General features: G+C 45.9%; 1 long non-coding RNA gene across 1 annotated transcript in view; it reads right to left on the bottom strand.

The window, feature by feature from the left end:
- The window catches only part of LOC140116786 (uncharacterized), a 40,865-nt gene extending 24,507 nt beyond the window's left edge, over positions 1-16,358 (bottom strand). Inside the window, exon 1 of the long non-coding RNA XR_011852961.1 lies at positions 16,082-16,358. This is a non-coding gene — a long non-coding RNA (uncharacterized lncRNA). The remainder of the gene's footprint in view (positions 1-16,081) is intronic.
- Between the last annotated feature and the right edge of the window lie 1,490 nt (positions 16,359-17,848).

Below are 17,848 nucleotides of genomic sequence, written 5' to 3'. Positions count from 1 at the left end.
ATTTCCAGAAGGAAGCCCATAGTTCCAGCATCGGGTGCTTCCAGTCCCGTCAATCATTCAGCACATGACCAGGGAGCCAATCCTGAGCCTCAGCAGGTGAGTGTAGATCATATAGACAAGCCCTCTAGGCCGACGCCCAATTCAAGGACAGCGGGGAGGAGCTACTCAAAAAGCACATACACATTTAGGCTATATCCACACTGCCGTTGCCTGGCGTACCGTAGTACGGTGGGCACACGGAGGCACCGGGGAGAGGAGGAGGGGGGGTCACCCCTGCCCCTCTCCAAAGGAATATATGGCGCACAGCTAGGGACAGTGCCTTGAGGCCATTGTGATATATAGAGAGGTATATATGTGAGCCATATATACTTCCCCCATATGTTCGTGTGAATATAGCCTAAGATCTAAAAGCTTGTGATCAGGAACAAGCACCAAGTTTTGTATAATTTACTGTTTTTGCACCTGACATATACTGCTTTAAGCTTTTAGGTCCAAAATGCATCGGGAGTCGCTTAGAGAGCATTAGGCCAGGAATTGGCTTGTTGGTCAGGGAACATGGAGGAGGGGTAGCTTATTTTTATTTTTTAATAAACCCCGTCCCCTCAGGTGTTTTTCTGGAAGACAGAAACAATTATCTAAAAAAGGATAAAAAGTTTCTAAATACATTTTTGGAGCTTCTTCATTGATTGCCAAAAGTTTGACTTCAAAACACGAGGAAATGCTCCCCCTGCCCCCAAATAATGAGTCCTGGATGTAAGTTGAACTCGGGACCCCTGGTTTCAAGGGCAGGAACATAAAAATGGCAGATAACAAGCTCATCATAATGCGGATTTGTACATTGTAGGCCGAGCTTAGAGTTACTCACAGGGAATGTGAGCGACTTCATTAGACTGTAGAGAAATTATTCAGGAGTCCAGGAATAAGTTTTGCTCCTATACACATTAACCAACACAACTGGTAAACGGAGAGACTTAGCATCATCATATTCAGCGCTGGCATCGGCCTCATAAATGGCTTCTTGATGATAGGTCTAGCAAAAAGTGCTTAAAGGGGTTGGCCACTTTACCTGAAAACAAGAGGGAGTCAAAAAACCCTTTAAGTGACTTTAAAAATTTTTGAGTGAAGCAGAGAAACCTCCTCCTTGATCAATGCCCCCTACAATGTGTGGATTCCTCTATGTACACCTTATGTGCCTGGAGGATGAGCAGGACAGTAAGGCTATATTCACACTGCCAGTGTACGGGGAGAGGAGGAGGAGGAGGAGGTGAGCACAGCTGACCCCCGCCCCTCTCCATAGGAATTAACGGCGCACGGCGCCGTACTACGGAGAAAGATATGACATGTCCTATCTTTTTCCGGGTAAGGAGCGGTACGTTGCCGCACGTGTGTTGCGCCGTACCGCTCCCGTAGGGCGCCGTGCGCCCATTGACGTCTATGGAGGACGTATATCGGCTGTATATACGTCCTCCATACGTCAGTGTGAATGTAGCCTAAGTATTGTCCCATCATTTTTTTTTTCTTGTCCCAGGTGTGAAGCCTGAAAAACCCTCCAGTGCAGAGGTGACGGCTTTACCTACCGATGTTACATGACTTTGTCTACTCATTATAAAATAGACGACTTTCTTCTCTCTCGCCATCGTTTGATAATAATGCAAGCGCCTTGTTTTTTTTTCTCACAGATCCTTTGTGTTCTATTGGATAATGGGTCAGTGAAAAAAGAAAAAAAAAACCTTGGACCAAGACATGCCCTACTATTTAAAGGATCGGACGCACAGTCTGAACAGATCCATTAAAAAGTGCCAACCGACAGAAAGCTTTGCACCGTTTTGAAAGCCCTTAATGCCCGTTTTTAAGGAATTTTAATATCCCATGCCCCCCCCCCACACACACACACACACACACTTTCAAAAAGGTAGAAATAACTTACTGCTTCCCATAGGCAGGGTAAAGAACCCCCCCCCCCCCCCAAAAAAATAAAATTAAAAAAAAAGCTTAAAGGCTTCAGCACATGTTGCACTGTACCTACACGGTGCACAAACAGATAAAGTTTTCCGCTACTTATAAAAAATACATTTGGGGAAAAAACAAAAAGAAATACCTCACGCTACTGTCGACAAAGCAGAACAATAAGCAGAAGCCCGGGTCTGTAATTGCAGAGGTCCGTTCACCTTGGGAGCGGCGCATACGATTACTTCATGTACGCAGGCCCGGGCCGGTATAGGAGAGGGGGGGGGGAAGTCGTGTGAGGAGGCCCAGATGTGGTAACACAAATCCCCAGATAAATTAAAAACATTGCTTATTATGACCCTGGGCAAACGTCTGGATTTTTCTCATCTCGGGGTATTGGTAATTACACCGCACGCAGCGGCAGGGGGTCTTTATTAACGGCTGCCTGCCATACTGGAACAACGAGGTCAATAGGAACATTTCGTGTAGGGATTACCGGGAAATTAAGGTCAGGAGGCGGATCAATAACAGTTCTGAATATTTCACATTCATTTCCTTGCATTTATTTTTAATAAGAAAAAAATAGATATTTCAGTTTGTAGAAATTACTTTTATTTTTAATGGGTTTGTCCTCCTCAAGTACAAAAATACTTCGTAGAGTTTGCGATGTACAGCCCCTTTAAACACGGACTGTTTGTGCAGCTGTATACTTCTACACTTACCGTAAAGGTGTAGGAATTCATGTGGAAAACCGCCCAAACCGGACCTTGATTTCCCGTTAATCCCTACATTGAATGTTCCCATTGACCTCATTGTTCCTGAAAGTCAGGCAGCCATTAATCAAGACCCCCGACGCTGCATGTGGTGCAATACCAAAGATGCTAAAAATCCAGACCTTTGCCCAAGGTGGACCCACGAAATGAAGAAGATAGGTGGTCTTACAATAGAGACTTTACACAGATTTCAAATACAGACAGTCCCCGGGTTACATACAAGATAGGGTCCAGAGGTTTGTTCTTAAGTTGAATTTGTATGCAAGTCGAAACTGTATATTTTATAATTGTAGATCCAGACAAAAGAAAAATTTTGGCCCCAGTGACAATTGGAGTTTAAACATTTTTTGCTGTAATGGGAACAAGGATTATCAATAAAACTTCATTACAGGCACCTTACAGCTGATCATTGCAGTCTGGGACTATAGTAAAGCATCCAGAGAGCTTCACCAGAGGTCACCAGAGGTCAGAGGGGTCGGTCTGTAACTATGCGTTGTCTGTAAGTCGGGTGTCCTTAAGTAGAGGACCGCCTGTACTTTACTCTCTGTGCACCTCGACCCTGCACCCCAGAGGTTGAGCGGGTCAGTGGAGCTCCATTTCCCGGTGGTCTCACAACACATAGATCACCATCCAGCGAAACACTGTCACCTGTTTGGGGCTATAAAACCGTTTTAAGAGGATTTTAAATCCATCATGGAAAAACCTAGACAGGAGTGGTCTTCTCGAATGATGCCGCCTTTGGAAGAGGTTTATGACAACTTTTCATGACGACATTTTAATATACCGTAGATGCAATCAGAGGGGGGTCACCTCCCACCTCTTCCTTGGCTCAAAAGAACAGAACAAGAAAGAGCAGACCAGTCCCTTATTCTGTATTAGTTCACAACCACTTTTTAGGTGTCTGTCAAGGTTGAGTGTACTGTTGAGGACCACTAAAACACCAATATGGCAGAAGATTTAGCTCACGTCTGTGCGTTGTAAGATCTCCGAGAATTGCGTGAGGAAGGAGTCGGCATTGTGCCAATATGGGTTTACTTGTGCCGAGGGCCCGATGAAGCCAAAGGACCTCACATCTCTGTGCTCTGGATATTGGATGACTGCACAGAGATAAGAGGTGTACTGCCCTCATCAAGCATACTGCACATGCGCCGGAGCCTTATGTAGACCCATATCAGTGACCGTGGGCAGATGAGGGACAAATACATTTCCACTCACACCCCAGCAATATAAAGACACGCTGGTGGTTCCGTGGTCCCAAGTAGCCCAACAAGTTCCCTTTAAGTTGCAGAAACATTTCCTAGCAGGGCCTTCGGTAGTGTCCGTACGCAGCTTAAAGTTACTACACACTTTATAACGCGCCTGCGCTCAGCCACAGATCTGGAAAGACGACTTCACTCTGAAACACGAGAACGTGAATGAGGTGTCAGTTTATACTCTCGGTAAAGAAAACACTGCGGTCACGGCCAGGAGTCGTGTTTATTTCCGTGTCACGGGAAGGTGCCGAAAGCCCGAAAATCGCTTGCAACTCCAATTACAGAGTAAAGACTTACAAACACCTTCCAGGAGGTCCTCAGATGTCTCTGCACAGCTTAGACCAGAGAATGAGGAAAGGGGGGGGGGGGCATATACAGGCAGTACAAGATCGGTTCTGTAGGTTTGTTCTTAAGTTGAATTTGTATGTAAGTCGGAACTTTATAATTGTAGCTCCAGGCAAATTTTTTTTGGTCTCTGTGACAATTGGATTTTAAAAATGTTGGGTTGTCATAAGAACCAGGAGTAACAATAAAGCTTCATTACAGACACCTGTGATAACTGTTATAGCTGATTATTGTAGGCTAAAGTACAGTAAATTACCAATATCCAGAGGACCGTTTGTAACTAGGGGTCGTCTGCAAGTCAGGTGTTCTTAAGTAGGGGATCGCCTGTATACACTATCTTTTGTGATTACTCCAGAACGTACGGAACTGTTCAGGAATAGAATGACAGAACGGACACGGAACCAGAACATACATTTGTGTCACTAAAAGTCTATGGAAAGTCGTGGAACATGAGCCTGGGGCTACAAAACACCGATTGCCAAGTCACATCAAAATGCACGAGGCCAATTATTGATTGTGAATAAGGTCACGTGGTAATTCCTCATTGCTCCAGGACTATTAATACAACATCTAGTATTCGGGGAAGAGGGAAATTAGTTTGGGATCATTCAAAACATTTAGAAACATCAAACATTAGTTGGACCAGCATTGTAATTTTTCAACGATACATTTGTTCTGCTCCAAACTGTGCGTCCGCATTCACACGTAGAGTTTTTGTTGCGCTTTGAAAACGTAACACAAAGGCTGCGGGGGAGGGGCTTGCCCGATTTGTGATCGGAAAGAAGCTCTTTGCGTTCTGCACATGAACAATGCAAAACACGTGATTGCTCATTACCGATAGCAATCGTTTCAGTAGAGAAACATCTGCGAACCGGCAAGCCCCTCCCTCGCCGCCTGTGCGTTACATTTCAGAACGCAACACAGATGCATTAGGTGGACGCAGCCGTAGGGCACCTGCACGCTATAAGGGAGTAGCTCATTATATACCTACATTATTACATAGCTAATTACCTGCTAATTAACTCAATTAGACGACATCAGAAGACACGACAGACCCTCTACCTCCTAAACTAAGCAGAGATTTGGAGTTGAGCAGCGGTAAAATAAGGGTTAATTAGGGAAGGATTCGGAGTTAAGGAATCTTATGGAATACACAGATTGTTTAGTTGGTCTTTCCGTGATTTATTAGGCCTGTGGATGCGGGGGTCTCTGTGCTGAAGCGGTTAACAGCTGGGGACCCTTTTATCCGGCTCAACAAGAGTGTTGTGATTGCGGGTGATATTGGATAATAATGCAGATTACCGCCATGATGGAGAGCGCCGGGATGTACAGGAACAATGGAGCAGATGGGGCTCAGTCACAGATATCGGTCACATTACAGTACAGGCATCTGACTCCAGCGCCTGAAGAAGGAGCCGGCGGGAGGCAGCCAGAATTGGTTTATTACGCAGCGTGCCGGCTATACGTATGTAAACAATCACCAAAAAAAAAAAAAAACACAATTATACGGCGAAAAACTTGTGGAAAAATACCGTGGGGTGCTGCACTATCCAAGGGAAAAGCGGAAGTGTTCGTTACAGTGTAACAGCTCAGAAGTCTCTTCTTTCTATGGCTCCAGGCTCCTTTCTCTAGTGATACAATGACACCGGGCATCAGCTGTGGACAGGATATCCAAGACTCTGTATATGGACTGATTAGATGTATACGTATTATGTGCATTATATATTTTGTTGTGTTGTAAAGCATAATTCAGATCGCTGTAAAATCTGGACTTTATTTCAACATCTCGGATTAAGGGGATTTTCGGAGATTACAATATTGCTGACGTATCCTCTGCTGGATTGTATTGTACTTTGGAGCAATTTCTCTCAAAATTATGTTATTCCTCCCAGAAATAGATTAATAAATCAAAGAGGAGGTGAAACCACTCCCTTCTGAAAGACATGTGACCCTGACACATCGCCGACACCGTTAAAACACAAAGACACACACACCCCGAACGACGACACCCACTTGTCACTTTACTTCGAAAAAATTTTAGTAGGAATAACAGGGGAGCGGCACAACACAAACGTATTAAAAAAAAACTTTCAGAATTGTTATATATATGGGAATACCTGTGAATTATGATGTCAGAAGAGAGAGGACGTCTAGTCCTAGATAAAAACCTATAGAATTATCTTATGACGTTAGCAACTTAACTCAGAAATTGCAGATTCTTTAGAATTCGTCCTCCCAGGAGGAGGAGCACGTCAGACAGACGTGGCGGCCATGAGGTCGGGGCCGGAGCGGCGGCTTCTCCTCTGTCTGTGGCTGCTGACATGTATGATACGTAATATACACCGCCGGTTCATACGGAGTAATATTAGGGAGGAATTCCTCTGATCTCACCACCAATACTAGACATCCGGCCAGGTAAGGCAGTCCCCAAATGTCTAAATCCATCAGACGCCAAGAGGAGATCAGGCAGCGCTGGGAATAAGATACAACCGACTCCTCATACGATCACTCGATTCATTAAACTGAGAAATCGGGAGAAGGAGCAAACATCAATTTCATCATAGATCCGCTATAACCAGGATAGCTGCATGGTGAAAATTTGAGCTGCCTGACAATGCCACCAGGGGGAGCTTAGTGCATACAACCACTTATACAGATACAGTGGTAGCTGCAGAGAGGCAAAACCTGAAGGCAAAACCACAGGATAGGGCCTAACTTGCAGATTGGTGGTGAGACCCCCACAGATCATGAAAACAAGGGGTCCGATGGGGTCCCACGTACCTCCGTTGCATGACCATTCTGCTCCATTAATCTCTACAAAGCTGACAGAAATTGCCGAGTGCAATTCTACCAGGATCTTCAGAGTTATAACACTTAGTGCTTATCTATTCTGTGAGTGTATCCTATGAGATGCAGCTTCCTCTGCCTCCTGCTTGTAAGTGCTTACAGGAGGGAACCCATCACCAGCAGGAGGCAGGCCGATCCTACACGTAGCATACCCTGGCCAGTTGTACACGAGTGAGTTTGCCAGTTCAGCAGTTTTACGTTTGCATCGGTAAATCCCGGAGACACATGGAGCAAGTTTGTCAAAACAAAAAATCGGTCATGGGGCCTAAGTGGAAGCAAAACCCAACCTCTTTGTATACAATAAGTCAGAGCCACCAGTATAGGATAGGAAGTATTGGCTGCATTAAGAGAAGAAATAAAATAGAGATGGCAGATGACCCATAAAAGCCACAATTGATGAGAAATCCATCTCTATCAGACATGTGCGGACCCTTAAAACATGATGGATTGCCCTATATCCGACGCTCACTGGTGCTCCTGGGGCAATAAAGGGCAATTTGAGACACTACATAAACCCCCACCCACGATTATATGGATGGGTTCAAGGCTAAAAAAAATTTGAAAGTACAAGTCACACTGGTGAAAAGATCAAAAATATCTGAATATTTACACCATAAACAATAGACGAAAGATACCGGTAATCAAAAACTAACAAACACACACAAAAAAAGAAAGAAATTGACACAAAAGAACCTGAATCCCCAATTTCTTTGTGCTCTCCCTAGGAGATAAGGATCTGAGGACGTGTAATACCGCCAGCGATTAGTATAATGGCCAATAAAACGCACTGATGTTTATTCATCCGGCGGGAGGCCATTGTCTGCTCCCAGGTGTCACCATCATTTATTGATATGAAATGTCAAATTCCCTGTCTCCTCCGCGTGCCGCCCCCCTGAGCCCAGGTCTACGGGGAATAAAGAGGGATTAAGTAAATTACATTTTTCACCTTTATGTAACGACATCAAGGGGAGTCAAAGACTGCGAGAGCAAACTAATAACCCGGCGTGCGTCCCTATAGCAGAGGACGAGAAGTGTCTATAACAAAGGAGCTCTGCCGGGGGGGGGGGGATACAAACCCTACAGCCAGATACAACCCCCTCCTGCCCGCTCCACTGACACTTGTCATATTTGGGTCCGTGCAGTCATGTGGACACAGGAAACAAAAGCACAACAGGAACAGAGAGCGATATGGACCAAATCTCCAAAATGTATAAAACTAAATGTTTTGATGCAACAAAAAAGGTTCAATGGTTTAACTGCTAGTAGTCTCCTCAGCCACCACCCTCCACTCCTCCTAACTGTACAGCCACAGCGCCCCCCCCCCCCCCCTCTGCTCGTCCCAACTGCGCAGCCCCCCTTCGGTGGTCCTAACTGCGCAGCCACTGTTCCACGCTGGTCCTAACTATACAGCAACAGCAACAGCAACACCCCCCCCCCCTGCTCATCCCAACTGCGCAGCCCCCTTCGCTGGTCCTAACTGCGCAGCCACTGTGCCCCGCTGGTACTAACTATACAGCCGCAGCGGCCCCCCTTCACTCGTCCTCACTGCGCAGCGGCAGCAGCCCCGCTCCGCTGGTCCTAACTGTTCAGCCGCAGCGGCCCCCCTTCACTCATCCTCACTGCGCAGCGGCAGCAGCCTCGCTCCGTTGGTCCTAGCTGTACAGCCGGAGAGGCCCCCCTTCACTCGTCCTCACTGCGCAGCGGCAGCTGCCCCGCTCCGCTGGTCCTAACTGTTCAGCCGCAGCGGCCCCCCTTCACTCATCCTCACTGCGCAGCAGCTTCGCTACGTTGGTCCTAGCTGTACAGCCGCAGCGGCCCCCCTTCACTCGTCCTCACTGCGCAGCGGCAGCTGCCCTGCTCCGCTGGTCCTAACTGTTCAGCCGCAGCAGCCCCCCTTCACTCATCCTCACTGCGCAGCGGCAGCAGCCTCGCTCCGTTGGTCCTAGCTGTACAGCCGCAGAGGCCCCCCTTCACTCGTCCTCACTGCGCAGCGGCAGCAGCCCCGCTCCGCTGGTCCTAACTGTTCAGCCGCAGCAGCCCCCCTTCACTCATCTTCACTGCGCAGCGGCCCCGCTGGTCCTAACTGTACAGCCGCAGCGGCCCCCCTTCACTCATCCTCACTGCGCAGCGGCAGCAGCCCCGCTCCGCTGGTCCTAACTGTTCAGTCGCAGCAGCCCCCCTCACTCATCCTCACCGCGCAGCGGCAGCAGCCTCGCTCCGCTGGTCCTAACTGTTCAGCCGCAGCAGCCCCCCTTCACTCATCCTCACTGCGCAGCGGCAGCAGCCCCGCTCCGTTGGTCCTAGCTGTACAAGAGAAGAGCCAAAAGAAGAGTAGATCCTGCCAGAGGGGGAACACACTAGGATGTCAGTATGCTTGATTTACAATCCTTCATCCTGGTGGTGGATGTAATTTAACAATTGGTTTGAACTGCGCCCAGGTAGTGCATACGCTTTATCATCCAGCTCCGCCCGCATTTCAGGCAGATCCATCAATCCTATCAAAACTCTTTAGCAAAGGGAATATTTAGGGATTATTACTGATAGCCTTTGATGAGGATAGGTTATCAATAGTTGATAGGTGAGAGGCTGTACAGAGGATATAGTTGCCTGACTGCTACAACCCCCCCCCCCCAAACTAAATTTTACATTTTTTGCACTTTATTGTTTCAGAAATTATACAAAAAAATATACAACTCCCCCCCAACCACACATCCAAAAACCGAATCCCCGGTTGTCAGACCAAAGCAATTTCATAGAAAATTAAGCATCGTTCAACGTCTTTGTGAAAGCTTTTTTGGGGGAAAATGAGTAATATAATAAATTAAGAGAAGCTGCATGTAAATCCCGACGCGCTCCCAGAAGCCTTCAATAGACTCTTGATTAGGGCCTAAAAGCGGCAGATAACAGAGGGCAATTAACTGATCCACCCTGCTATTTACTCAGCAATGAGAGCATTGAAAATCTGCATCCATAATGAATGAGGGAGACACGGCCGATACAATGTGTCACATAGCGCTACAGCCCGGCCCTGGCCATCCAATCACAGGCCATATATGGAGATACGGAGGGGAATTGGGGTCACGGCTAATGTATGTGCATGACCGGAGCAGGAAGAACACGAGACAATGTGATGGATGTCCCAGACGTAGAGATGACCCCAGACGTGTCCGGACCCTGCACCCAACACCATCTCAGAAGATAAATCTTAGACTACACAGAATTCAAGTCACTCAATCTAATACAAGATACTGATGACATCATGATAGAAGTTTACTAAAAAGTGGCAAATCTTAAAGGTACAAGAATATACAGAAAGTCCCCGGGTTACATACAAGATTGATCCATCGGTTTGTTCTTAAGTTGAATTTGTATGTAAGTCGAAACTGTATATTTTATAATTGTAGATACAGACAATTTTTTTTTTGCCCCAGTGACAATTGGAGTTTCAACATTTTTTTTTATGTAATTGGACCAAGGATTATCAATAAAGCTTCATTACAGACTCCTTACAGCTGATCATTGCAGTCTGGGACTATAGTAATATCCAGAGAGGTCACCAGAGGTCACAGTGGGCAGAGGGGTCAGACTGTAACTAGGGGTTGTCTAAGTCGGGTGTCCTTAAGTAGGGGACCGCCTGTACATAAAATACATGTGTGAACATGGCGTAACGCGCTAATATTTTGTCATGTAAATTGCGACAAATCACCAGCCTGTAAAATATTCAGCGCGAGCATAGCCTCATAAAGGAGCTTTAATGACTTTTATGTTTATTTTATGCTAAATACAACAAAGAAAATTTTAAACAAAATTATTGAGGCCGGGGGCCTGGACAATTCATTAAAAGGAATTTGATTAAATCACCCGTCGGGAGGAGAAATATTGCGAGTTTTATTATCAAAAGCAAAAATAATCAAGTGGGGGACAACATTGGTGCATGAAGGAAATAGGAGGCGCGGAGTACGACGAGACAGTCTTATACCAGGATTCATCATCCAGCATCAGATACTTGTATGAATCTGGTGCAGAATAAGGACCCTTTTTGAGGCATCTCCATAGACTTGTATGGTGCGTTTTTCATGCGCGTGACTTGCAAAAGTAGTGCACGGTTAGATTTAAACGCGTGCAGAACACGCGCGTGAAAAACGCAAGTGTGGAAGGGACCTAAGACTGTCTGGTCCGACTCTGCGCTGCCCCATGGACTGTTATTTCCCACTCCTAACTGTAACTGGAGATCTACAGTTCCGTGACACCTAGAAACACAATCCTAGCAAGTTTTTAAAGCAGAAAATTTCCCTCTTGAAAATGACACTAGAATGAAGTGTGCCTCTGCCTCCAGCCTATCAGGTGAAGGCATAATGGAGGAGGATGTGCAGGGAAACCGTCTCTAGAAGTACAAATACCCTCTGCATCTGTAGCAAAGTAAAAATTGTTACGATCTATAAAGTCCCAAAGATATACAAGGAGAGGACCTGGTAGAAGTTCAGTATAGCTGCCAAATACTTACCACTCCTGGGTACTCATGCCAGTAGTCTGGACACAGAGCAGGAGGAGAGGACCACTGATCAGTGAGATCTTATCTGCACTCACCGCTACCCATCCTCCTGCACCATCAGTTATGGAAGTGCTCATTGACCGTCAGCAGGGCGGATGGTGAGGGGTGCAGCTTCAGAACTGACGTGCTGTGTTGGGTTCGGCCACAGGTTGTGCACCCCTGTTCCAGGCTTTTAGTTGAAGTGAATACGGCTGCACTTTACGTACATGCTCAGCAGTGAAACGTGTCTGCTACAGAGGAGAGGAATAAGGCACTGGAAAGGAATGCTGTTCCTATCTTAGAACTACTAAAGTGATCAGGAAGGACTATTTCGGTGGAGTCGGAGTTAGGGAAATTGAGGTGTCACAAATTTGGCCTACAGACTCCTCAGCCTTGAGTACACTCTTATCTATGAGTACAAACATGGCCACGATCACCACTTAAACCTTGGGGTGTGAACCATGTGCGGTCATAGCCTTTCCTAGAATTGTCTCATAATCCAAAAGTTAGTCATGGCTGTCAATTTGGGAAATTTTTTTTAGGATAAAAATTGATTTGGGTCTGGGATTACAAATTAGTATAAGTGACAATCCCAACGTTCCAAACGCACCTCCTTGGGGTCAATGGAGAATTTATTATGTAATTTTGTTGCTTTGCTCTTCCAACGTAACTGAATAAAATACAGGAGCCGCAGCTGCCTGCTAATAGACTGACACTCAGACATATGGATGGGACTTATTGTTAAAAATGCAAATAGTAGACGCAAAGAAAGAAAAAAAAAATGCCAAAAACATCTGCCCGTAATTGAGCGATGATGATTACAACCAACAAAGAGCAAAAACAAAAGCGCTAAAAGCCTAAAATTAGTCTGTAAGCGATTTATTAAGTCTACGTGTACATCTGCGGTGGAGGTTCAGATACAAAAGCTCCTTAAAGGGATAGGGCCAACCCCAAAAATAAGCAATAGGATGAGATGGGTAAAAAACCTCCATCATAAAACTGATTTGGAGCGACCTCCGCAGATGTGAACGGAGTCCGTCTTTGCACAAGTAAGTGGTGAATGCACAGAGTAGACTGCAAGCTCCTGCGGTGCAGCGGTCACACAATAGTTAAATACGAACCAGTAAGAAAATAGCAGAAGGCTCGTCATACTCACGCGGCATCCGGGCATCAGCTGCCCTACAGTCACTCCATGCGCATTTACAAACAAACTCTTCACCCCCCTCACACACCCCCCCAGACCAGGGAGTGACCTAGAACAGCGAGTGCCCGCACACAAAACAGCAGCCCAGGGGCCAGCGAAACACAAGAATGGCCCCCTTTGTATCACAGGGATCACTATTACTACGAGACACATTAGATATGCAAGTGACAGGAGCGGAAACAGTTCCCAAATCTGAATGGAACAACCCTCGTTCTATTTCCCTATAGTAGAGAATTGAGAGATGTGGACCACTCATCCAGGGCACATGCAGACCCCCATTTACATGATCCATAGGGGGTTCCAGCAGCATTTTTTATCCACACACACAGGTAGAGACGCAGAATTTGCCTATGTTACCACCAGGCGCAGAAACGTGGACCCAGATTCTGGCAGCCGGACCCAAGCCTAAATCTGTAGTCTCAATCACAGATTACATCAAAAATGTCCACGATTTTGGGGGGGGTTTATTAGAGGACGCAGTAATGGAAACCCATTGGCGCCACGAGTCAATTGGTTCCCTTGCACTGTATTGGACTTCATCAAGTGACAAACCGCACAAGGTCCTGATCCACGAACTGGTCATGGTGCAGAGGACAGGACTCCGAGCCTATGGTATACAAAGTCTCTGCTTTTCCGCAAAACAGCAGCGTCTGACCCGTTATCATGATGGTCGGTCCATGAAACCCAGTCATTATACGATCTGTGATCGTCCGAAACTGCCCTTCAGGAGGGGATACAATGTAGACCTATTCGAGCTGCGCTCCTGTACACTGGGGTTTCCCTCCGTTTTTGCGCCGTAGGGTGCAGGGAACCGTTGATCGGAATAATTCTGTGTGTCCTGATCCCTACTGATCAAATATCAATGACTTAGCCTTATCATACATAGACCAAACAAATCAGACATGACTAATCAACCCCAAGAACGAAGGGACTGGTTACTTTCTCATCAGCGGCACGTGATATACATAATGTATATTAAAAGCCACCTTCAATGCAACCTCTAATAAACTCCATCCTGGTCATCTCTGTCCTATACATATCCCGTCACTACAAAGCCGACCAATCCAGTTGAGAGAACGCGTAAACATTCCCCTTACACGACAGTCAAGACCAATCAATCCTGCATGTAAACAAAGACCCCTTTACTGGCCTGGAGGAAACATTTGGAAGCTCATCCTTCCCATTACAAATTCTAAAAGACGCTTTATAGATAAATTATATCCTACACGGAACGCACTTCTCAAAATCAATTTTGAGTTTTAAGTAAAACTCCCTTGGAGGGGATTGTAAATGTTGTACACAGACAAAAAAAAACCCCATTGTTAGGGGCCGGATTTATAGGACTATAAACATTGTGAGCTGTAATAATATCCCGCAGGTGTCACTGTTTACATGTACACACGGGGTTAACAGACGGCAGAGGAACATTTAAAGGGAAAGCAGAAGCAGAGGAGGCATCAGCCTGACCTTCTCTATGTAAAGTCATCTGGAATAAAAGCCCCCGGAGGGATTTATTACACTACAGGAGGCAGCGCTGGCATCTGCTCCGGCCTCAGCATCATCTCCCCGTGTCCAAGGGGACGGCACAGGATCCGCAGGCCTGCCGGGTATATACTGCCATCACCGTACATGTGTGCAATACAGGGCACTCTGCCCAAAACAGACAGGCTGCTACAACGATGACCGAGCTACAGATACTATCTATGTGTATATATAGGGGAGATGCATGTACATACATAGTGATAGCGTATATATACACATAGATCTAGATATAGGGAGGAAGAAGATGGATATAGATATATAGATATGAGAAGATGGCATATGATGGATACATAGACAGATAGAAGATGGATAGATAGGAGAGATCTTCTATCTATATAGTGTCTATGAGATAGATAGATATGAGAGATACTGTAACTGACATAATGGATACATAAATTGATACACAGGTAAATACGGGATGATACATAGGAGATTGATAGGGGATGGATAGATAATCTGTACAAAGATGGATACATGGAAATGAGATGAATACTGTAGGTAGAAAGATGATAGATAAATGTAGAGCCCATAGCAGCAGCTTATATTTCACTTACTTGGTGTTCTGCCATTTGTGTGATATAGATGTATATATAGACTGCAGTGAATAGGACAGATCACACCATAGCTAGATAGAGGATGTGTATATATAGATTGCACGTATACGTCATACTATAGGTAAATAGAGGATGTCTGTATGTATATATAGATTGCAGTGAATAGGGCAGGTATACATCACACTATAGGTAGATAGCTGATGTATATATAGATGTATATAGATTGCAGGTATATGTCATACTATCGATAGATGATGTATATATAGATTGCAGTGAATGCAGCAGGTACATACTATAGGTAGGTAGAGGATGTATAGAGATTGCAGGTATAGGTCATACTATAGGTAGAGGATGTATACATGTATATAGATTGCAGTGAATAGGAGATGTACACATCACACTATAGGTAGGTAGAGGATGAGTATATATAGATTGCAGGTATACGTCATACTATAGGTAGGTAGATGATGTGTATATATATATATATAGCTTGCACTATAGGTGGGTAGAGGATGTATATATAGATTGCACTATAGGTAGGTATAGGATGTATATATAGATTGCACTATAGGTAGGTATAGGATGTATATATAGATTGCACTATAGGTAGGTATAGGATGTATATATAGATTGCACTATAGGTAGGTATAGGATGTATATATAGATTGCAGTATAGGTAGAGGATGTATATATAGATTGCAGTATAGGTAGAGGATGTATATATAGATTGCACTATAGGTAGGTAGATGATGTATATATAGATTGCACTATAGGTAGATGATGTATATATAGATTGCACTATAGGTAGATGATGTATATATAGATTGCACTATAGGTAGGTAGATGATGTATATATAGATTGCACTATAGGTAGGTATAGGCTACACATGACGTAGATGGCCTGTAGCAGAGCGGATACACAGGACATGCAGGCGCACTGTACAGATACATATCCTCCTGTATTATGTAGATGCAGAGGCTCCCGGCAGCCATAGCCTCCTCTCCCCTGTCCGCACATCCAGTATGACGGTCACGTCTGCCAGAGCCTCTGCCTCTCTCTATCCCCCCGGTGACCGAGCACTCACCTGCAGGCAGGTAGCTATGTCCCGGCCTGCCGGCTGCATCCCTCCTCCCGCAGCTCTCAGCAGCGCCCCCCGCAGACAGCACAGCACAACGCAACACAGCTCCTCTCCTCTGCCGGCTCCGCCAGCCACTGCCGCCACTGACACACTGCTACCGCAACAGCAAGGGGAGGAGGCGGCGCTCGGGAAGGCGAGAATCCACCGCGGAATCTAATTGGTCACAGTACTGTCAGTCTGATTTAGATCTATCCAATGACAGGGAGAGGGGAGGAGTTATTTTAGCACAAAGAAGCCGGAGACAAATTGCAGTGACGTAGGAGGAGAAGGGGCGGCGTGTCTGAAGGGGATTGACAAGGTCTATAAGCCAATCAGTTTCCAGGTTTCCTCAGGCAGTCTTTGCGCGCTTTGTGTTACTGGGTAGTGATTGGGTGGAGCGGCGCTGGGAACCGCCCATCGGGCTGTCAGTCAGGACGTGAGGTTGTGTGTACATGGAGCACGTGGTGTCTGCGGTGCTGAGCCAGTGGCTTGTGCTGTGTCAGAGGATGGCTGCTGGCTGACCCTGACACAGTGATTTGGTGTGTGACAACATTGTCAATCTGGACAATTCATTCAAATAGATATGTTTTGCATGCATAATAATAAAAACCTTGAAGGAAATGTCCTTGTAGCTAGTCTAATCCACTACCTACAGTGGGTAACGTGATAACCGGCGTGATTACAGCAGCTGACTCTGTAATTGATCGCAAAAATGTGGGTCCCATCCAGGGATGCACCATCCATGAGGCGAGTTGAGCCTATTGCCTCAGGCGGCACCACCTGCAGCAAGACAGGGCACAGTCACCTGCTACAAAGCAGGACCGAACCCACTTGCTAAAATAATAACCTGATATATTAGTACTGGATGGGGCCAATATAATGCCCTCATTTCCGTATCCCCCATCTTTATAACAAGTCCATTTTTAAATGCGGCGGTTTTTCTGGATCCATCGGGTTTTCGTTCGGCCACGCCTCCGAGGTCCGTCGCGTGCATGCCGGCACCGATGCGCCACAATCCAATTGCGTGCGCCAAAATCCCAGGGCAATTCAGGAAAAATCGGCACAAATCGGAAATATTCGGTTAACATGTCGGGAAACCGCGAATCGTGCCCTTAGCAAGTGACCCCCATTGTGTCTGACGCTCGTCAGGTGAGGTGAGAAGTTCATGGCTCCCGGCGCCACTATTGTACTCGACTCTTTAGCCCAGGACATACTCCCTGGTACTTAATGGCGCTAACCTGAAAATATGAGACAGTCCCGCTCAATCTGGGACAGTTAGGGGGAGAGTACAGCGTCGGGGAAGAAGTGAATCCTTGCTTCATTTATGATTATGATGCAAGGAATCCTGTCCACTGCACTGTTGTCATCCTAAGACACAGGATGCAGGGCTGATCACTGGTTGAGACAACTAATCCAATATTGTGGATTACCGCCAACTAGGTTGACGCCATATTGAACAATAATTACACAAATGCGTGGCCTTCTTTTTTAAATCAAGGGTCTCCCATAAAACTGGGAGCGTAAAAAACCCACAGGTTCTTAACCGGAGATCAACCAGCAGCAAATGTTTCATTCCTGAACAGCGCCACCAAAGGAGAAATGAAGTATTACATAGTATGAGATGATTGTCCTTGTCCTAATGCACTAAAGAAGTCCGGAGCTCAAAAGAGAGAGACATCTGATTTAGTGATGGCAATTCCAGCTCTTCTTAGTGAGCTGGCTCCGTCTCCGGTC

This window comes from Engystomops pustulosus, chromosome 2 (assembly GCF_040894005.1).
Source record: "Engystomops pustulosus chromosome 2, aEngPut4.maternal, whole genome shotgun sequence".
Lineage (NCBI taxonomy): Eukaryota > Metazoa > Chordata > Amphibia > Anura > Leptodactylidae > Engystomops > Engystomops pustulosus.
The sequence above is the reverse complement of the archived record's forward strand: the minus strand, read 5'-3'. Positions and strand labels throughout refer to the sequence as shown.